The sequence below is a fragment of the Acanthisitta chloris genome, unplaced genomic scaffold, assembly GCF_000695815.1.
Source record: "Acanthisitta chloris isolate BGI_N310 unplaced genomic scaffold, ASM69581v1 scaffold24892, whole genome shotgun sequence".
In the NCBI taxonomy this organism is placed as follows: domain Eukaryota; kingdom Metazoa; phylum Chordata; class Aves; order Passeriformes; family Acanthisittidae; genus Acanthisitta; species Acanthisitta chloris.
Genome location: NW_008660288.1, coordinates 1 through 23585, shown reverse-complemented (window position 1 = coordinate 23585; position 23585 = coordinate 1).

Here is a 23585-nt window from a genome sequence, read left to right as displayed (position 1 = left end):
CTTTCTATTAGGTTAAGCCTCTGCTCCTGAAGATTTGCCATCAGAGCTCCTGCTCATCTGCACTCTTGGTCTAAAGCATCTGATGACAGGGTCCTGGAAGAGGACGTAGAGAACATGCTGTCCTGGGTTGTACTCTCTGTCTCCTATGGATTGTTTTCATTTATTTAGTCTTTGCAGACTGAAACTGTACTCCTGTGATGCTCAAGCAGGAGGTTGGAGTGCCAGGTAGCTCGAGTTTGGGATCTGATTTTGGCCTGGGATTATAGGAGTGGCTCAGTGGGGTGTTTTGCTTCCCCTGGCTGATAAAGGAAAATCTTACCAAGTTTGGGGTTTTTTAGCCTAGCGCCCAGTAGACAGGCAGTCATCTTGTTATAGCCTGGGTGTAACCTGTATGAAGTATTTTCTTGTATGTTCTTGTAACAAGTTTTCTGCTCGGTAAATAAGCAATCCTGAATCCAGCCCAATGCAGCCGAATGTGGAATGAGGGCAGCAGTAATCCTGGAGATGACTTCATGTCCTCCACTGATAAATTTGAGCTGAGTCCTGCAGAATACTGTCGTTACACAAGAACATATATTGTTGCTATCTGTATTCAGACACGGAGCTCGACAGGTGCTTAAAAATCTTGGAGGATGGAAATATATGGTACCTCTCTAAATAGACAGGAAACTGTTGACTTTTCAACTGTGCAATGCTTAAGCACTGCACATTTCAACCCTTTTTCTCCAGTTTTTATCCTATCTGGAATTCTTGCTAGGGGAAATTAATAGGGAGCATCCAAAATGTTGTCACTAGAAAACTATTGAAATATTATTTCAATAACAACAGTCACAGTGTGGCTTAGACCATTGGAATAACTTTGTGCTGTTTATAAAACAGTTTGGTGTCATGTTTTCTGCTCACACTTTCCTTCACTCCCCACAACTTTGGCTGCTACCAAAATTTTTTAACACAAATAAGGAATACTAAACATTCCATGAAGAGCCACCACATACTTGCAAAGAGTCCATACGTTGTTGCAGTGAAGGAGGAAGAGAAACTTTTATAATTCATGAGTAGTGAAAGCTTTCTTTACTTCTGGGATAAATATTCCAACCCGTTAGGTATACTTTATATGTAACATTTACATCTTGCTGAGTGATTAGTTTAAACAGCTATTTTTATCCTGCATTTCAGCCCACAACTCTCTCATGTTAATTAGTATTAGGAAGGAAGTATGTTTTCTTCACATGCCATAGCAAATGTGCTTTATATAATGATTACAGAACTTGTTTGATCTTTTGTTTTTACTGAACACAGTCTACAGCACTGACGGCAAACTGTTTGGTTTTAGTTTTCTTGTGCCCTGGGCTGTTTTCCACTGTGTGAAATTGCTGAACTTTTTTTTTTTAAAGCTGTTTTTTCACAATCACTAAAACTGTTGGAGTAAGATAGAATTTCATTGTAAAGTTTTTTTAAATTGCTGTCTTTCAGTGACCAGTTCAAGTAACTCCTGCCTCTCCCTGTTTTGGGCAAGTTTGAGGGGCTCAGTTAAAACTGATAATGTAAGAAATTTGGACAAAGGTGTTCAAAGGTTAGTGATAAGCTGTTCAGGTATTGCACAGAGGATGCAAAGAGTGTATTGGAACCGGGGAGGCAAAAATATACAAGGCTTTAGTGAATAGTCTTTGCCAAATATTTAGAAATCAATTATGTAAAATATCCACAAATTGGGCAACTAGGAGAGCTTCTACTGTTATTCCCATTCCACATTCCCATTTACATTCTGCAAAGAATACAGAAACAGTTTTAGCTGATACATATGCACTGCAGAAATAAAGACATAATTATAGAATTCTTAAAAGGCTTTTTTTTTTGCACTATTGCATGCAGAGGAGAGCTGCTGATTCCAGCCCTCTAGCCTCTAGGAAGGAGAAAATTATGAACCTGAATACAAAATTTTTATTTCCTTCCTTTGGTACTTCAAAACTTCAGATCTAACACTTTGCCTGAATACTACATGTCTATAGTTTTTTAAAAGGTTTTCCTCCCAGAATTTCCTAGAATTACATAAAAACACATAGAAGAAATCACTTGTCATGCTAGACCTGTATCACAAAAATCAACTTGAGGTTTCAATTAATTTAGAGTAAAGCAAGTATATTATTGCAGTTGCTTCTTAGTTGTGAACCTGTTCTGCAAAGTTGCTGACAACTATGGCTTTTGTTTCACTTAGAACCAAGGAAAGTGGCACAGTTCTTTGTAAACAGTTACATCCCAGGATCAAAGCACTGATCCAGCAAATAGGCATGTTGGAGGCAGTGTGGAAAAATGAGTGGGTTAAGAGTCATCTGTGAAATCTTAGGGGCCAGACTTGACCTACTCTGCAACTTGTAACTCAGCTCTACATTGACAGACAGAACTGAGTTCTGCAAAAGCTGTACACGTATGTTGCATTGTCAGGGGCTATGGATGCCAATTCCAGCTGGCAATTACCAGATCTGTAGTGCTTTACAATTAATTAAATGGCATCCAGCATTCCTACCTGAAACACTGAGGCTTCATTATTCCTGTACAGCCTCCATATCTGTAGGTGTGTGTGGATCTGCACTTGTTCAGCACCAAGATTTTCAAAAGAAAATGAAATGATTGTTTAGGGTGGAGAAGAAGGAAAGCAAACCCCACAAAAGCAAGGAAGAATATGGGCTAGAGGCAAAGAGCAGAAAGGGAAAGGACAAATCCAGCCCTGAGAGGAGCATGTGTCCTGCTAACCCCTGCCCTGACAGGTGCTTAGGCAGGGTTTGCTGCTTCTGGGCTCAGATATGTTGGTTCAGAAGAATTCAGAAGACTCAGTCTGCCTCAAACTGTTTGTGTCATAATCTGGGGCTTGGCTTTAAATTCAACTTGCTAGCAGAGGGATGGGTTGAAATACAGATTGACTGCCCTGTGGTGCCAACCCCAGCCCATGTGGGGCTCCCTCCGTCCCAGCCACTCCTGTCCTTCTGCTGCCTTAGAGGCACAAGTACGTGTGGCTGACGCTTTAGCAGGGATGAAGGTCATCACTGTGCCATGGCCCCCAGTTTTTGTTTCAGTTGGTTTTCTCTGATGGTTTATGAAAGGAGGGAGTTGTTTGGGGAGAGGGAAAGGAGCCTCCTGCCCTGGCATTACGGGAGCTCCGCGCGGCTGAGTGACAGGCAGCGGGAAGCACTGAACCAAGGGCCTTGCAGCGGCTGAGCTCGAGTCATCAATAATGCAGAATGAATTCTTGCTTCCCTCGGAGCTGAGAAAATAATACCCAGCTGGAATTGAGCGAGCGGTAGGGGACACAGCACCCTTGAGACGGCAGGGCTGGAACTCCTGAACGGGAGAGCTTTGGAGAATTGAGTTTCTCCCTGCGTATGCCTGATTTCTTCTCCTGCCCACTAGAAAATTGAGAAGTCAATTGGCCTTTTATTGTTGGGGTTGAAATGGCTTTTCTTCTTCTTTTTTTTTTTTCTTTTCAATTAATTTTTTATTGAATTTTGAGAAAGGTAGATTTACAACTGCCACCGCAAAGGAGGGGAGAGAGAAATAAATATAAAATATTCAGGCTGGGCAGTGGAGAGGCTGGGGATGGAGCCTGTGCCCTCCTGAGCCAAAGCAGAGGTGACTGGTGGGAGGTCACTGGTATGTGCTGCCTCTCATGGGGGCTCTGGGGGCTGTTCAGTTCAGAGTTCGTGGGCAAAAATTCCCAGTGCTGAGTTACAGCCTCAGCCTTGTGGGCAGTTTCCACTGCTCTGTGCTGCACCTTTACTGCTTCTGTGCCTTCACTTCCAGCCTGCCATAAAAACTCAGCTGTGTCAGTGTGTGCCCAAGAAACAACTGTTCTGCTGTGGTTCATCTGTTTTTTACAAAACTTGGTGTTATATGTGTGTGAGATTTCACACTCAGTGTACATAGCTAGAGGAACGTGGGTCTGTCTGTGTGTGTCTGTATGCTCTGGCAGGGTGGTAACTCCTGGGTGCATCCTGGTTACTCAGTCCTCACCAGGTACAAACCTGAGGGGTCTATTTTCATAAATGCCTTTGTTTCATGTATAACAATTCATTTCTTGCAGAAATACCTTTTGGGTTATGCTTTGCTGGTGAAAAAACAGAGTTTGATTTTTCTATTTGAGCATGAAGGTCCAGGCTAATGGAAAAGGGAGTGTAGCTACAGGTTTTTTCTCGTTCCCCTGCCTTGTTCACAACTGTTTTAACTGGAGATAGTGCAAAAGCAAAGAGCACCTGACACTCCTACACAACAGATCTTATATGAATAATGCTTGGTGAAGCTAGCAGCCATTGCTCCAGCTTTCACGTGAACAAAAAGAGTTGCAGGAATAATTACAGTGAAAGCAAATAAAATAGTGACACTGAGGATCCAGTTTGTAAACTCAAACATTTATGAAAGTAGATTTACAGCAGGCGTCTGTAATAATTGGCATCAATGCACAGTAAGAGTTACAATCTACCTGTAGCTATTTTCTATGGCAGGAAAATCTTATCATGGTAGTGCTCAGAAAAAAAAAAAAGAAGAGACTCAGGTCACCTTGCATGGAAAATCATTGAATCATTTCATCTGATTTTAATAAATGTAATCCTGACTGTTATGAACTGTGCCATCTGTAACATTATGCAATGTATCTCTTACGTACAGGAGTCGTGACAGTCTACGTGGAAGTGGCAGTGACGTGACAGCATCTGATAGCTCTGCTCTGCAGAGTGGTGGCAGCATCCTTCTGCAATAGTAAGGCCTTTATTTATTTTTAAGATGGAAATTAATTTGCTTTGGCCTAAACCCCCTTATGTCATAGGTTCTGATTCTGTTATTTAATTTCCAATCTATGCTGCTTTTGAAATGGCCACAAGTGAGATGATAACATTATCTAGCTAAAGACTTTAGATTATGAGGAGTTCCAGATATTTCTGAGATGATCTTCTGATACAACAATTTGGTATGGATGAAAGTCTGGCTTCCACTTTAACAAACTGGAATTGGAAAATATTTCTTACTTATCGCATATTCTATATCAAAGCAAAGATGGCTGTGATTATTTACCAAAAATTGGAGGCATATGTCAGTTTACAGTCACCAAAAAGTCTCTAATATTCAATAAAAAAGAAATTGGATTCACCTTAGATTAGATGGTAGATTCTGTTTGTTTGAGCTGTCATTCTGCCCTGTTTTGGCAAGTTGTGATTAGAAAATTATTATTCCATCCTTAATGTTTAGCTGCATGCCTGAAACAGTGTGGGCAGATTAGCAAGAATTGCTGGTTCATGTTGCTGTAGATGATACGTTTTCACACATCTCCTTTGCACTCGAGGACATTTTGCCAGCTTACATCCCTGCTGTTTCATGCATTACATTTGCTTGCTGGGAGCTGGGGATAAAGGGGAGGCTGAAGATTACATGGCCTCCAGCATTTTGTTTATGAGAGCATCCTTCTAGCAATCAATGTCCACGTGGTGTAGAAGCAGATTTCCCCCTTGAGATGAGAATCAAGCAGTGTTGCCAAATGTACAATCTTCCCTCTCAAACATTCTGCTGCCTCTGAAGCCAAGAGATGGTTGACTTTGCCTCCTTGCTCCCTGAACAAGCAATGGTAATGAATCCTGAAGCTCAGCCTGGGAGCAAGTTTGTCCCTCCCCTGCAGTGCCAGCACAGCAGTGCTTTCACCTCCATGGCCACCAGTGCCCACACATCCCTTTCTCTTCATTGCAGGATGTGGATGTTCTCATGTGTGAAATGAACTGGTACAAAATGTAGGTTATGCTACTAAAAACTAAAAGAACAGTCGTATTTTCACTGCACTGAATGTGAGTAGAAAGAAGTCCAAACATAGAGTAAAACCCTAAGGTTCCTTTATAGGCAAACCTTTCGTTCTTTGTTTTTTCTCATTTTAAATGGGACTTGAGTCAGGATTTCATACTCTCTGCTAAAAACTTAGGAGCCATATAAAACTGTGATCTCCTAACATAGTTTTGAATGGCCTTGCTCAGGCACGGAAGGTCACTAGAAACCACTTCCTACCTGCTTTTCTGCTCTCCTGCCTGTAAGGGGAGGTCACAGTCCCTGCAGCCTTCAATAGGTAATGTTGGCTGAGATGTGTTTAGGAGCTGCTTGTAAGTAAATCAGTAAAAAGGTTTTCAGGTGCCTTCCTTGCAAATTTCTGTGTTTTCTGACTGGTTGTTCCTGGTCTGTACCCCATCTTAGACACTACCACTGGAGACCTTTCACTTGCTGAATTAACTAATCACTAATCTTGAGGAGATTTCCTCACAGAAGACAGGTTTGCTTTCTGTGATGACTCTGATGTGCTTTAAATATCGTGGGATGCTCCCCAGATGAAATGAGTCCTACATCAGTATAATTCTGTGTGTTTTGCTGAAGTGTGGTTGAAGGTTCAGATTTGAGACATGGAGCCATCCACTGTGTAAGGAGCCAAGGTGACTGTTAGAGTTTCTTAGGGCATGATATTTCTGGGCCAACAGCAAACAGTTGCCTCACTGGGTGTTTGATAGGCAGAGAGTCTCAGGTTTTCTGGGCAATAGTTTGCAAGACATTCAGATATTTTTTAAATATGTTAACTAGTTTATTCAGAAAATTGAGTGAAATAATGTCTGCTCAAGAAATAGTAAGGCTACTTGTGGATGTTTTATGAAGCTTGAGTCTTGCTCCTTTGGTTGCTGTTGATGAGAATTGTTCAGAAGGCAGATGGCAAGAGCTGGAAATAAAATGACAGTGAGTGCTGCCACAAAGGGTTTCAAAGAATGGTGTTTGTGTAGTAATGACAATATCAGGGCTCAGACATGCACAGCTGAGGCCAATGGACTTCTAGAGAAATGTGCCTCACTTCACAGCAAAGCACCTTTTTTTCCCCCCTATTTATTTCCGAACAAGAGTTTTGGCATATCGTGCCAGGAGCTGCCTGCTCTGTGGCTTGGGGAGAGTGTATTGGCTTTTCTTCCCTGGTCTGTTTTCTTCCTCCCTAGGTGGCATGTCACTGCCTTCTATATTCTGATTTGGGGGAGCAATAGCAGTGGTCTGTCATCTCTCCCTTTGTTATCCAGTTATGGGTAAGAGCTCTTCAGCACTATGGAGATGGTATAAACACACATAGCAGAAAAGAGGCTGATAAGCCTTTCTTTCAGTTCACTGTGCTCCCAAAGGCAAGACAGTACCCTTGCTACCATCTTGTGTTCTGGTTCAAACACAACAGTATAACAGAGGGTCACCGTGCCTCTGTGCACTCCATGGAGAATTTGTACATTCTTCTTCTGTGGCCACTTCCCCTAACCTCAAATCCAAAGTTCTTTAGACAGAGAAATTCATGTTTTGATCTTTTGTAAATGGAAAAAAGACACATCAAGCTAAACCATTAAATGTTCATGCACTGAAAGAGATTTCACTATAAATAGAGTGAAGCCCCAGTGGAATTCATTGCACAATATTGTGTCCTTTTGTTCACTTTGTTAAAAAGGGAGCCTTGCATTACAGCTCCTTTCCTTCTGAGCAGATTTTAACTGCACATGAAATACCATATCTGAGGTGTGGAATTTATCTTAGTCCATCAGCTGTATTGCTGTGTACATGCTGCTGCTTTGTAACCCACTTGTGACAGTTGTATGATGTCTTATCATATGTAAGGAGGCTACAAATATTTGTGTGGATTTCCCCCATTCAGCCATGAAAGTTGTATGATTATAGACCCTCTGTTTAATAATATATATATATATATCTGTAATGAAAGGAAAATAAACCTTAAGTCCTCTGTCTATTTATCCCTTTTCACCCTTTGACCAGTTCAAAAAGAAAGACTATATAGCACTGATAGGCAGCATTATTGAAGTGTTATTGGGGAATATATATTTTTATTTCAAAAGTAAGTATTAAAAATCAGGAAATAAAAGAAAAATAACCCCTCTTCTGGACCAATGGAGAATTTATGGATGTATAAATGAAAAGATCAGCTTAGCTTTACAATGACAGAGATTTTATTTAACAAGCAGGACGTCTTTAAACTTTTCATACTACTACGCAGTATCTGCAGCTATGCATACATGAAAGCTGAAATCAGAGTTATAGAGGCTTGTTTAGAAAACTAGTTGGATATCAGAAAGTAGTATTTAAAATTGGGGTATGAGTTAAGGCTGTATTTTTGGTGCTTTACTTTGTGGAATGCAATAGTTGTACATAGGGGAGAAGCCTGGGAAACAACATGCAGAATCTGACTTCCCAGGGACTCTAAAACTTAGACATTAGAGTTATTTGTGCAAGGTGTTCCTCTTGCCAAAGGACACAGTTTAGGCACCTGTGGGATTAATCTCATTATTAAATTACTGAAATGCTCTTTATAATGGCAGAAAGAATTTGTCTTTGAGTTGAGATGATCAATACTCAGGTCTGAGGCTTATGTGCAAATCCACTTTGGCAGTAACTCCTGGTCACTGGTGTTCCATCTCTCTGCAGAATATTTGCTGTGGACTAAAGTGATCTTTGCCAAAGTTTAATCAAACCCAGAATCTACTCTGAGCAGAATCCTTTAGTAAAGTAAAATATTTGTAAATAATATGGGTTCAGTGTTTTGCAAGTTGGTAATGAATTTATAAAACAATTTTGGACCCTCCTCCAAACAACCTAAGCAAAACTATCATCCTAGGACTGCAAGTCAGGAAGATCTGACATCTGGCATCAGGTTTGATGCTCTTCCATGTCTCTGGGCAAGCACAGTGGGTTCAAGGAGTTTTTGTGAGGAAGGAGTGGTGTGAAAAGTGAGGAATGAGGTCAGGGCTTGGCTTTTGTTACCACCTGCACAATATGTAATGAGAAGTCAAACAAAACACTCTTGTCCTCACACAGCAGGAACCAGGGCAGGGGCTCTTGCCACGGTGTTGCTTTTGCCACCTGTGTAACAGGGCTCAGAGCCCTGTCAGAGTGCAAATTACATGTTTTCCACTACAGCAGAGAGGAGGTTTGCCTTGGGAAGCACTGGCTGCTGTGACCAGTGGAGCTGTGGCTGCTCTGCTGCTGAGCCTCCCTGCTGCACCTCGTGTCACATCCCTGACATGGCTTCAGCATCCCTTTCTATGAGTGACTGTTTGCAGTGCACACCAAGTTCACGTCTCCTTGTAGTGTATGCTTCAAATGTACAGTTAATATCCAGCAGGTACGTGGGAAGGCAAGCAAGCTACCTTTCATCTAGTGTTCGTAACACAGAAAACCTTCAATATTGAGAACAGATAGACTGGAAGGTAGGTTCACATCTCTCAGCAAGAGAGCTGTAACTTAAATCTAATACACCTGATCAAGGCTTTCTCTCTGCCTTGTAGGTATTTTAATACAAATGTGTCTTTCATTTGACTGATTGAAGGTCTCCAACCTGCAATAAATGAAACATCTGATCCCCTTGAATCCAAATCACTTTTTCTTTGATTTTCTTTTACTTCTATTTCTTCTTTCTTTGTTCTATGGCTAGAGTCGAATTTCCCTTTAGAAATTGAAAGAATGTGTGTGGGTTTTTCTGCTCCTCTTACAGTGAGCCTGTGCAAAGGTCGAGTGGCTAGTTGACTAGCATATTAAGACAGAATTCATTTCACAGACAGTCTGTAGTGATGTGCTTTACATATCATTATCACGCTGAATTGCGGGAAACTGATTATACAAATTAGTTACTGTACATTATTCTCCAAAGCCTTTTATTTGCATAACCAATAGATTTTATGCAAAGAATATCCTGAAAAATCATACGTGTTCATGTATAGTTGAAAGAAAGTTGTTATTATCTAGGTGGGAAAATAAGTAGGCATTATTTACAATTTAAGTTTGAATTCTTGTGTATCATAATATCGAGTGCATCAATTAGCTTATGCCAGATGTAGTCTTGAAAATATAGTTCCTGTAAACACAATTGTGCCTGCGATCCTGAGTGCTGGGAGCTGCTGATTCCAATGTTCTCTATAATTATGTCTTTGTATGAATCAATCAGTTTAAATATAGAGCGACAGTCTGTTAAAGCCATGACCTCCGTTGGGTTTATTTTTTACTTGGGTAGTCATGTCTCTTTCCAGATGTCAGTGACATAATTTGTATGCTCAGCATTTCTTGCTCAGAGATTTTTTTGTGACGGGGGGAGACGAGGGGAGGAGAACCTTCAGAAGGCAATAGGAGTTGGAAATACTAAGCTGTAGAATCATTGAAAGTGTTGCTTTTAATCTATAACTATAACCATGTTTGTAGTGAAGTGTTAACTCTCCTACACATGAACACACTTAGTCTTTGCATAGATATTGTGCTGGGTATTAAAATGTATGTCAGGCTGGAGAACAAAGAACACGTGACATTATGGACTGAATTCATAGTTACAATAAAAGGAGCAATGAAAATTCAATAAGGGGACTGGAACCAACAGTGTCTTTGTACTTTTTATCTCTGCTAGAGTTTCCAGAGGAACTGTTAGTGATTAAGGGCCTCATCCTGTGCACGTTAGTGAGCTGTGCTCCTGCCCTGTGAGCGGCTCCGGGCGCTGAGAGCTCCCATGGGCAGGACACTGGGCTGGGGCACACAGCACCCTGTTCCCCACAGTGGGTAGATGTTGGTGGGCTTGGGGGGTTTGTCAGGATGGGACCCAACGCCCCACAGTGGGTAGATGTTGGTGGGCTCGGGGGGTTTGGCAGGATGGGACCCAACAAGGAACAGAAAGCAGAGGAGAGCAGTCATGTAAAGTTCATTTTGCCTTTATAAAACTTTCTGAGGATTGGAAACATGGAGCGACATCCAGTTGGCACAGGAGATGAAACGCTGATGTGTGCTGTGTGTGAGAACTAGACTTTATGGTTAGTAGGTCTCCAATGTAAGAGGTCTAAAAATAAATCCTTAAAACTGTTGCAACCCTTTTCACTCTTTCATTTCCCTTACGTTTCTGTGTTTGCAGTAAACACATCTTTGATGCTAAAACTGAAAGTGTTTTATGTGCTCATTTTTTTGAATGGAGACACTCACCTTCCTTTAACTTCAATGGAATAGGATTGTGTTAAAGGCACCAATACTTTGCTCTGACAAGATGTTTGGATGCAAGCCTGATGCATTTCAGACACGTTTCTTTTTCCGTGAAAGTCTAGGTTTATTCTATTAATCACAAGATTCTGGTTTTGAAGAACAATTACACGGAACATTCCATGTTGTATAAGGCATTTCTTTACATTATAACTAGAAGGAATTATTTGATTTCAGTATAACCTGTCTTAATTGCCTCTTTGTGCACCTATAAATTTTAATAGCTGTAGACACTGGTATTATTTGGGGAGTTCATGAGATTATTTGTCTATTGTAGTTTCAACGGAGCTACATTTTTATTTCTTTTAAACTTTCTAAATAATGATTGAACTTTCAGCTTTTCCTTTGTATTTTTTTCTTTGGATTAGTTTCAAGTTGGAGTGAAAGCCAGCAATTGTGAGGTAGCATGGATTTGACATTTTCTCATGTACCCTGCATATTATTTGCAGTAAGATTAGCATCAGGAGAACTGACTTAGATCAGTTGTCTTTGCTTATGCACACCCTATGTTTCTCAGATTTTTTTTTGTTGTGTTTTTTTTCTTTCTTTCTGGGGAGGGGGTGTGTGTGTGGCGATATTTAGTTTCTCTGTCCGAGCATACTAAATCAGCTCGAGCTGGGTGTTTGTGTCAGAGGACTTGCCAGGTAGAGTGTAGGTGGAGGATAAAATGAAAGCAAAGAAGGTAATGTAAAAAATTAGACATTGGAATGGGTACAAAGGGAAACTCATGTTCTTTGAGATTACAGTCCTAAAATGAGCAGCAACGAGCTGATAAAGCAACATGGACCTGTGTGGATAGAAGAGGCTGCTTAAACTCAAGATCTAAATGATTTAAGCACCCTAGTACACAGACTATGGTTGTCCTCAGCTAGGGGCAAATCCTGTCTCCAGTGACACGTGTGCCCAGTTAAAATCAATGAAAGCTGGAGGTGGGAGAGACCAGGGTTTGTGCTTTAGCTTTTGTCTTGTGTGACTGTTAACAGAGACTTCCCCTAAAATGCATCTGGGTAAGTTAAACTTGTCACCCTTGTGACAAGAATACGCGCATAAGTAACCATAATAGTGTTAGTTCTCCCAAAATATTTCAAGAATCTGGCCTTTGACTAGTAATATTTTTCAGATGTCGCTTTGATTTTAGCAGTATAAGAAAAATCACATTTTTGGCCTGGATAGTGGATTTATTTGGAAATTAAGTAAATGGTAGAAATGCAGCTCTCTTCCTCTCCTGCATAAAACCTCTTTTAAGTTCAAAGTGTTCAGGTACATAACTCTAAGCTCTCTCTTCCTGATGCACAGTGGGCTGCCTACCTTTTTTTAAAATTCACAGCAGAGTCTCAGAGCTGGGCTGGCAACCTCAACTAAAGTCACTGCTGCTTTTATGACTTTTATGCTTTTACCTTGACTTTGGTTCTGTCTTAAGGTCTCAAAAGACCACACAAACTATCTGAGCAGAGCAGAAAGAGACATGAAAGATGGAGATGGTAATTTTCAAAAAGAAATTGTGTTGCTACCAATGAGTTCTTTATGGCTTCTATGTGAAAGCATTAATCAGCCCATGTTCAATTAAAATTGCATCTAAATTGAACTAAATGAGTTTTTCCTGGTTTAGAGTTTCTGTATTAAAGTTTTGCACATCTCTGAATAGCAATGGCAAGTTCCCAGGAAGCTAAAACCATGAAAGCTCCGAAGTGGATTTTTAAGAGGATTTTACAGCCCACTCCTGACTCCTGATTCCCACCCTAAAATTTTTGTAATTTTGAAGGCTAAATTCTCCATGAAATATAAACACAACCAGTACTTAAATAATGACCATGTTCTCTCTAAAAGTTGTCTTAGTTGTTCATGTTGCCTTAGTGTTTTAAAGTTAATTGTGTTTTTGTTTGGCTTGTCAACAACTCGCTAACAAAATCTAGGTCTCGAGGTATACCAAAAGAGTTACTTCAGGAGGAACTAACAAACTCCTTTCTCTGGAAGTAAAGTAGCAAGGCTGGACAGAACCAGACTTTGAATTCAATAAACTCTCAGGATGTATGACAGGTTTCCATCATCTTGACTTGGCTGAGGTTTACTTGAATTAGAAGGTAGTGAATTGGCAATGGGTTTTTTTTTGGTGGAGATATCTACCAAGACTGACTTTTTATAGAAGGGCAAGCAGAAAGGCCTTGGAGATTGGCCACTGAAATTAAATCTTCAGGATGAGATGCATAAGGAGCCTGAGAAAACCCTTGCAGTTTCTACTGAAATGAGTAACTTAAGAGAAGTCATTTAGCACTTACATCCTTTAAATCAGCCTATAAATTCTTGCTTTATAAAGGAATAATCACCTGTACACAAATACACTCCCTTGCAAGGCTTCTGAAGCCTTTGCCTGCCAAGGGGAGCACATCACCTCCTCTCCTAGTTCTGGCAGATCCCCTTTACACAAAAACCAGCCACCAAGCACCGGGCTGGAATCTGCCTGTGCAATGTGCCAAGCCACTTTTGAAAGAAAAAAAATGCTTTCTTGACATAGACCAAAAATGACAGTGTAAGTGGATCACCTGCCTGAAAGGCTCTCAAGCAGTACGGCTGCCCGACCCTCATGTCATCCTCTGCTGACCCCTCAAGAATTCCTTTGATCTCCCATGAAGACATCAGCCTCCAGGACTGTCATCACCCCGCAGATGTCTGCCCTGCAGGAGGTGGTGGCCTGCCCAGGTACAGGTGCTGTGGCTGTGGCCATCCCTGGGTGTTGCAGGAGCTGCTGTTCTGTAAGGCTGAAACATTCGGTGGAACAGCTGCAAGTGCCTGAATGATGGGTTTGATATTTAAAAAGTTTAAAAAAGGAGGAGAAACCACAGCATTTTCATGTGCAGTCTCTTTCTCGTTGTAGTGCTGCCAACCAAATTAATAAATTTGGCATTGCTTCTTTTTGAACATCACCACTTCACCAGGCAGTGGATTGCTTCTGTACCTTGCTGCAAAGACTTCTCATCTGGAGGGAAAGACTCCTGTTGTGGTCTTCAATCCTTATGTAAGTGAGCGTGCTGACTCACAAAGCAAAAGCTGAAACACTTACAAAGGTTTTGTATAAAATCCTTGGTTATGAGAGTTATTCACCTTCTCATTTTCCAGACTGGCTGGCCTTATAACACTTAATACTCCTAGGTTATTACAACTCTGAGGAGTTTTGCCGATTTCACAGGGACTGTAGTAGTTTGCACCATGGATGAGATTTCAAAGCGTAATGAAAGCACTTGTGAATCTGTTTTCCTTCATGTAGCAATGGAGCAGGAGAGCCTGAAAAGCAGTCTCCCAGCAGAGCAGGTGGCAGCTTTCAAATGAAGGGTAAAAAATTCTTAGGACACCCTAATTTGATCGCTTGTCATGACCTGACTCTCAGACGCCACTGAGCATCAACAGTATTTGAGTGCCTTGGTCCTCTAGGACCCTTTGGAAGTCTCATCCCATACAGGAGGGTTGGGATCCATATGGTAAAATCAAAGAGCAGCCAGATGTAGCAGGAATTTGTACACTACTACTCTGACTCCTTGTATCAATAAAGAGATGTTTTTGTAAAATATGAACAAACTCCAATTTCAATGGAATGTAATAATTTTCAGCTCGATTGTGCTGATGGCACAGAGCCCAGAGCCTCCAGCAGCCACAGGGAGCAGAGCCTGCAGCCAGGCCTGACTGAAGCCTGTGCCTGTTGTTCTCACCCCTGCTTGGGCTGAATTGTGCCTCTTGATAAACAAGGAGGGCAGTGCAGCTCTGCCCAGTTGAGTTAAGTTGAAATATTTTCACCCCAGTCCGAAGAGGGTATTTAAAAATAGTAACTAACTCCTGTAAAGTCACGTTTAAAAAGCTTTGGAATTTTGTTTTTGACCTTTTAAATTTTGTAATTTTTTTCTTCCCTGCAAATATATAATTTATTTTGGGCAGTTAGGAAAGGGAGTAAATTCGAATCTCTTCATTCTCTGAGTGTATTAAAAAGTGATGTCACAAATCTGCTGATTCGCTAAAGGAGATTTAATTGATGCTTTTCAGAAGTGCCATTTATATGAAAATAACATTTTTCATCAAGCCAACCAACTCACAATATTTTGACACGTTTCAAATAGCTTTTCTGACTAGTTCTGTCACGAGCAAAAGGAAAGATATTTGAGAATCACCTCAGCCTGGCCCTTTCTCAAAGTCCTGCTTACTGCTCTGTACAGCCTTAGAAATTAGCCAGTGGCATGAAAGGTATCACACCACAGTGATGCATTTCTTTAGTAAATGGACTGAAAATAGAGTGGGAGTGCAATATTTCTCTCAGTTGTAATATGCTGATGAACCTGTCAGAGCAAAGACAAACCACTCTGGCTTCTCTGCCTGTTGGAGCACAGCAGCCCAGATTGTAACTGAGACATCACAGGACAGGTGCTTTGAAAATTACAGAATTTAAGTAAGGGATCATGTGGCTTTCCTGTCTGATCAAGAGGCTGATCCTTGCAGATTTCAACACCCAACATCCCTATTTGCTCCTTGGTTGTATGCCTTTTATGTTAATAAATAATCCTGTAGATTTGAAATGGCTTTGCACATAAGTAATTCATTTCTGTGCCTGCGACCCAGCAGAAGTCTAATTTAAACCTTTTAAAGGTTATTTTATTCAGAAGAGAGTTTCACCCCGTTACACATAACCACAGCTAATCATTGAGGTGACTCACAGGTATGAGGGGTGCAGAATCAGCTTTAGGTATGCCCTCAAAAACCTGTAGTTTTGTTAATAAAAAGCACCACAGCTATGAGCAAGAACATTGGTTCTGCAGAATCTGTGAACTGCATTGCTTCTGCTTTTGTTCTTTGGTTTGTTTTTTAATGCATTATAGAATTTAAATAAATCAAGGAAAATTTGTATATTTCACAGTACACAGAATATTTAAAATCTTTTTTTTAGAACTGGATCTTAACTGTTACCTGGAGGTCTGTAAATACCTGCAGTGGTTTACTGCTGCTAATGCTGTAATTACATTTCAGCATTGACTCACACTTATGCTTTTTTGTGTTTGTGTTCAGCACTACAGTTCATTTGAAAAGTGCATAAAATATAAATATCCAAACTTCAAAGATGCTGTAGTAGAGGTAAATTGCCAAATGTTCTGTGATTTTCTCGATAGTTTCATGATAACATAAAGCCAGTGTTTCATCAAAGATTTTTTTTTTCTTCGAGAAGGATTGCACCAACTCGATATAAATTATAAATCATGTTCTGTTTTACATGTGAAATGGGAGCTCTGAAGTGTATCACACTGGAGCAGATGGAGGCTAGGTGTTTTCATGTTTTCCTCAGCCTGTGTTTTGTTTGTGATGCCATTTTCTGTAGTCTAGCCTTAAATTCCTTTACATAGGGGCAAGAAACTATCGCCAGGTAAATACAATTATTGACAAGTGTTACTAGCAACAGGGGGCAATGAGAAAATCATCAGCAACACACTGCACACACCTCCCACCTCCAAAGCCCGAGTGACATTTGTAACACACAGAGTAATGAGCTGATTGAGCAGCTGTTCAGGTTTCATGACATCAGAGATTTTATTTAACAAAATGAGTGATCAAAACCAGTGAATTACAAAATGCTATATATATTTTTTTTTATTTCTGATAGCCAGATCTGTTTCTAGCTTTGTTCATTCTGACTTTTGGTACAGTTTAGAAACCTGGAAGGAAACACCTTTGAAGGATGCTGCCTAAATTACAGCCTGTTCATTCATTGTTGTTAATAAGCATTATTTTAGTGTGTTTACAAATTGCAAATTGAGCTGAGCTTTCTCATTCCTTTGATAGCACCTGCACTCCCAGGTATAATAGCATTAAAATCATTTGCCATTTGAATGAAATCCTTTCCTGGCTCCCTGTGCTTGCAAACTGCTTTTAAGGAGGAGTGGGAAAGGCAGTGGAGGGAAGGGGTTAGTTTTGCAGAGATGAGAAAACGCAGCCTCTGTGCGTGTTACGCAGGCAGAGATGAAAGAAAAAGAACCAAGAAGCACTTTATAGCCAAGAAAATAACCGGTGTGGGCTCCGTAGACTTAGATTAAACCATCTGTAAAGCAGGAATTTCCGTCATTGTTATTGACCAGGCTTTGAACACTTTTATCAGCTGCAAGTGTTAATAGCTTGTTAATGATTGATGCTGAGGGCTTTTATGACCCCAAATGAAAGTGAGAAATAAGTGCAAGATTTTGAGGTGACTTTTGCAGTTAGGCTCTGTGTGTAGTACTCTTTGCAGAATTTCAGCTGTGTTTTAAAACATTTATGCCTGCCAAGGTTAGACAGGTTACAACTCAGGATAATACAGAACTAACCCAGACTGGGCTGTGCATTCAGTCCTACACTGAACAGGAAAAACACAGCAACCCTCAAAATAGAAAGCTGAATTTTGGAAGGTGATGCAGCTCTGCCGGTGTATTAAGGAGGGTGAAATGTATAGATGACTTGGTATGTGAGGCAAATAAATACCAGATTTGCTGAGTGCTGTCTAAAGGGAGCACATTGGCACAATCATTTCTCAGCTCCCTCGGCTGTGTGTTCTAGGACTCCTCTCAGCCGATCTCCATATCAGCCTGGCTGAGCCTTTCTGCTGCTCATGGGCTGCTCTGTGTGGTTATTTACCTCACATGGAACCACATTCCTTCTCTTTTCTGCCAAGTAAACTAAGAATTGACAGAAATCTGGAGACACTGAGTACTTGGTTCAGGAAAGCAGAGGAAATGTGTAGCTGTCTGTAAAATTTAATATGCATTTCTTTTTCTCTGTTCACATTATTCCATTTTACCATAACTGCTTGCCTGTCATAAATCCAATTAGTGAGCTTTCTACATTGCAATAAACTGCTCTTCAGGAAGAAAATTTGTTTTGTGAGCAAAGCCTTTTTCCTAAAACACTATTGTAATTTTCTGGTTTTTCACTGCCTCACAAAGCATTTGAATAAAAGCAAAATAAGCTCTAGCACTGCATTTAATGCACTGCTCCCTCTTCCTGCAAAATGCTTTTTCCATTTCCAAATAATTTTGTTCTAGCAAAAATTTCTTAGAAGGATGTAACAAAGATAGATAATTAAAATCTGATAAAAATCCAAAGAGATGCGTAGACCCAGCCCACAATAAGCAAAATACTAATTGATGGTGCAGCTGTGTAAGGTGGGAAAGATCCAGACTGAAGTCCTTGGTCTGAATCAAAGACTTAAACCTAGATTTGTCATGCTTTGAACAATTGTTCTAACTGCTACAATTGTCCTGTTCTTTCTAGGTTTGAAAGAAAAAAAAAAAAAGAAATTCAGTTGACTACCTAAAAAACCTCTCCTGTAGAAGGAATTGTCAGAACTGATGTGTTCTTGTAAAAGTTATATTTCCTGCAAATAGATATCTTCTGAAAAAATATTACAGGTTATTTTGTTCAGCTATTTCTTTTCCTTTCCTTTAATCAAGTGAATTTTGACTTGTAGCACACTACAGACTTCTATACTTGTGTGGGTTTCTCCAGTCTGTGTTAACTCTCCATGTTCTGAATGTTACAGAGTTTTAATAGAATCAGAGAATACTGTGAACCTTTCAAGATAACTTTGGAATTGAGTAGCCCTTGCTTTTGGCTGTCATCCTAGATTTGGGTTAATTTTTTTCCGTAGTATTGTGGTAATGAGTAATTCTAGGAATTGGGAACCCTGCTGTATATGTAAATGACACTGGTGAATTGTCTCTGGTCACTCTGTCCCTTATTCTCATTATTTATTAATGCTTTTTTTTTCTCAGAAATAACAAATTAAACCTTAGGAGATTTGGAGGTTCAAAGGGTTGGTCATTAGTCTTTACTAAGTCCAGTTCTGTAGAGATTAGAACAGGAAACACCATTAAATTTAACGTTTCAGCATTTCACTGAGCCTAAATTCAGACAGCACCAGCACTTGCCTCAAAGGATATACAAAAGCCTATTGTATTATAAAGAAACTGATTTTTTTTCATATCTATTCATTGTAAGCAGTTCATTCTGGTTTCAGAGACATTAGTGGCTTTAGATATTCCTTTATGTAGAATAAAAACCGGCAGAAAACCTTGATGAGTTTTCTGACTGCATCCACAGCCTGTATGCGCTTTCCTGAGTGCTTCATTGCAGACCAGAGTTCTTACAAATGAGACCAAGGCTGCAGGGGAGTGATACCTATTAGCAAATTAAGAAATGGTGGCTTTGAATATATAGTAGTCATCATGAAAAATGCCAGCGCTCACTATAATGTAGCATCAGAGAATGATGGCTCCTTTTTAAAGGAGATTTCTGTAAGTGCTGTTAACAAATGCTGAGTCTATAATAGGAACCACTGTAGAACACGTATAAATACAAGAGAGGGAGAAGTGGCCAAGGACTTCACGTTTGTTTTCAAAACTGTGTGCTTTTTCAGAGTCTTAAAAAAACCTACTAGCGACAGTGATGCTTCAGCGATGCTCAGAGAGGGTGACTGCATCCCAGCAAAGCCTGGGCAGATGTCAGGAGAGCACCTGCCCTGGTGTTACCCTGTGACATCCCTGCATCATCTCCTGCCTGGCACTTCTGCTGCAGTTAAAGCCCCAAGCAATGAAAAAGGCAGGTCACCATTTGGGGTAAGAGAAGATGCATAAGTAATCGCTGGGGGTGATGCTGTGCAAGTTTTGTTGAGAAGTGGAGGCTTCTGAATTGCCACAACATCTTTGACATCTACATGTCTCATTATAGTTTGCCTAAATTCATAAAATCCACTTTTCCTGTGGTAATTTCAGGGTGCATAGAAATTCTCTTTGCTTGCCATAAGTAGAAAAGCAGTTGTAGGAGATAGTTCTCCTTTTTTAATGGAAGAGCAATAGAAGGTATAGCAGCCAAATCCTTCCTGAACTTGGTTGTCAGAGAGAGCTGTGTCAGCTGCAGGCAAGGAAATCAGAAATTGGTCTGGTGTTGTAGGAGCTGCAAACACAGTAAAGTCTGTGCCACATGGTGCTGAGACCACGTGGAGAAATCCTGACACCAGCTGAGCCCAGCGCTGAGCCCTTGCAGAGCATGGCAGCTCTTTCTGGTTTGGTGTCACCCGGAAAATCAAACTCCAGGAAGGTGTGTGACTGCATCTGTGAATACATAGCAATGGTCCACCTACCTGGGCAAGAAGCAGAAATGGCAGCACGTCAGGAATTCATGGAGGGTGCAGAGATAGTGGCCTTGCCTTTGGTGATGCTGAGAGTGAGGTGTGCTGCTGCTGCCCGGAGAGCAGGAGCTGCTCTGGCCCCAGGGTAACGCAGAGATTATTTGACTGTCACCACACAGTTTGTCAAGGAGATGCACACTGGGAGTGACAAACACTCGGGAGGAGTATTTGCAGTGAGTCAGCAGGTGCTGGTATGATAAAACAGACAACGCTGTAGCAAAGGTGGAATAATTTTTTTAAATAATTTTACGATGAGCAGAGAAAAAGTCCAGAGCCATCAGAGAAACAATTTGTTACAAGTCATTTTGAATAGCTAATAAAAAACCTGTGGGTTTATTAGGTCATTAAACTAGTTTCATTTTAAGAACGTGTGAATTCACTGGGACTGTCTTGTTTTCCCTGGGTTTAATGAGAGGAAACTGATAGGGGAGCTTTGAAATAAAGATAGAAGGTGTTGCTAATGAGCCAGCCAAATCGCCTTCAAAGAAGAGACAGGTTATTTTCCAGTAGTCTGCCTTAAGCCTTCAAAAATATTTTGATTAGTTTAAACTTTGTAAAAATTCTGGTTATTGTTTTATTGATTTTGTGGGAGAAATTCTCAGAATGTTGAAAAGTTTAAATGTGTTGACATGATAACACTGAAAGATTTTTTTGGACTTCAACAAAAGAGCTATGTAAAATATCAACTCTACAGATACCACTGTGTCTGAAGCAAAAGGATATCTTTTTGTTGTTGCAGAGCAGGATCATTATTAAGTACCTTTCATTTGACTTACAGGGAAAAAAAGGGGGCGGGGAAGAAAAAATGTATTTGTATTCCAAAAAAGCAATAAAGTTAAAGGAAGAGAACATGGCCACACACTCAGCGGTAAAAAAATATTGCCTCACTGATAGGGTTGCTTGTGAAAATGGTCCATGAATGTTTTCATGGTTGTGAGACTCCTTTTTTTTTTCACCATAGTCATGCAAGCTGTGTGTTGCCGAGCTCCTGCTGAGCAACAGTGGAGGAATTACTGGAGCTCCATTCACAGTTTCAAAACTGTTTTGCATTAATGGACAGCCTGAACTGGATTTGGGTTAGGTTTCACTCTGAGCTGTAAGTCTCTCTCTCCACCCCCTAAAATAATAATAATAATTACAAAAGTATGAGATAGGACTAGCGTCTCCACCTCCTGTTCATAACCGAGCAAACCAAATATTATTACATACATTATTGAAGGGGTGAGGAAAGTTAGAGGTCACGAACTGAGCTGTATGAATAGCTGGAGGTCAGATCAATCACAGCCATGTATTTCATGGCTGAGGCTTCAGCCCATCCACACTGGGTTACTTACACTTCCTTCTACCCATAGGAGTATGCATACTCTAATTTAAACCACAAATGAAGTTAAACAGCTAAGGAATACGTAAACTAAAGGATTCTTCAGTGTTTAGTAGACAAGTAACTAAAACACTAATTTTTTCCTTTTGTTAATGTATGGGGAGGAGTGGAGGGTAAGCTACAGACATGAGGGTAGGTGTAGTACTTGGAAATGAGGTAGAATTCAGAGCAAAATAACACCTGCTCTATGTCTCAGCAGTAATTGTACGAAGGAAAGCTAGCAGGGAAAGAAGGGGATTGTGTGACATGAGAAATAAGACCTTTTTTTGAACATTCTCTGAATCTCAATGGATAGCAAAGGATCTCAGATTAGGCACCCAAAAATTAATGCACATGATACTACTGTGTCCCCTGAATCTGTCTCTAGGATCAGATAGACACTTTTAATTGCAGTTTTGGAGTTAGATCAAAATACTGGTGAACCGTGAATGCAGAATGTTGCTAATGGACTGGGAAGGGGGGAAGGTGGGATTTAGGGCAAACCAAGCTGAATTGGTTTGCATCAGACCCCTTTGAAGTGGCAGCAGTTTGTAGTTGCTTTGTGTTTTGCATTGCTACCTTTTCATATCTGAAGATTCAAACAATAGCTCCTGGTTATTATCCCACATATTATTGATTAAAAGCTTTGCCCAAAGACCTTCCATCTCACTTTCCAGCTTAGTGTGATTTACTTTTCTTTTTACTCCCTGTAACATATGATTAATGCTGAGCTAGAGAGTCCCAGTGAGATGAAGCAGAGTGTCAGGTAAGATTTGTCATCTCGGAAGTATAGATTATTTTATGTTTCTCGAACTTTGTGGGCCCAGGGAACACAGATCTTGATTGTTAAATCCATCCACACTTTCCCTAGGGCTATAATATGCCAAAAACATTAAATAGCCCACTTAATACATAACCTCATTCTGTATGCTTGACTATTTTGTTTTTAATTTTTCTTCCCTTTCCAGGCTGCTCAAATGAGATGGGATCAAAGAAAAAAAATTATCCTCACTGGATTTTGTTAAAATATTAATAGGTTAGGGTTGACTGGCTAAATTGAATATCTATGCTGATCTTGCTTGCATGTTTAACTTGTGCTTAGGAAAATATGTTTCCTAGGTGATAACCTTTTATGTACCAGCCTGACTTCATTGAAATGCATAGAGATAAAAATATGTCACACTCCATGGCCATGCTATTCTTGTGTGGCAGTGTGATTATTCAGATGATAATTGACCCCCACCTGTAGACAGCTCAAATTCTGTAGTCAATCATTCCATTTGATGTTAAAATATGTGAAAGTACAATTATATAATTTACATTACAAATCATCCTGAATGCCAGGCATCTCAGAACCACTGACAAACGAAAGGGGAAAAAAAAGTCAATAAATGAAGTGAATTACACTAGGCAAAGAATTCAACTTTTCTTATTTGCTCCTGCACAACAGCTTTTATGTGGGTGTTGTTGATGGAGCTCAAACAGATACTGCTCAGTACTGAAATCTGACTGCCTTTCAGCCCCTTCCTAACTTTGGTGATACTTTCTGGATAAGAATGCCTTCTTTCACTGTGGAGATGGGAGTCCTCACCGGCAGATAAAGGTAGAAACACATCCATGTCAGCACAGATTTACGCAACAAAGACACTAGGCCAGTGAGTTGTGCTCCAAATACCTCAACTTTTAAGCTCTTGTTTCTGTAGCCTTTGCTGTGTGTTTTAAAGCTATACAGAGCAGTTAAAGGGCATGTTTGTACGGTCACAGATTGCTGTTTGTCATGCACCCGATTAAGGCCTGCTGCAAACTCTGTTGTCAGTGCTCAAATAATGTGGGCAGAACAATCCAAGTCAGTTCACACCATTCCTGCATAGGAAATGTAGGCAGTGATGGGCTTAGATCACATTGCTGGATCATCCCAGCCTGTCTGTCTGAGTGTTGGGCACCAAGGATCTAAACCTCACGTGAATTTTGTTTTATATATAT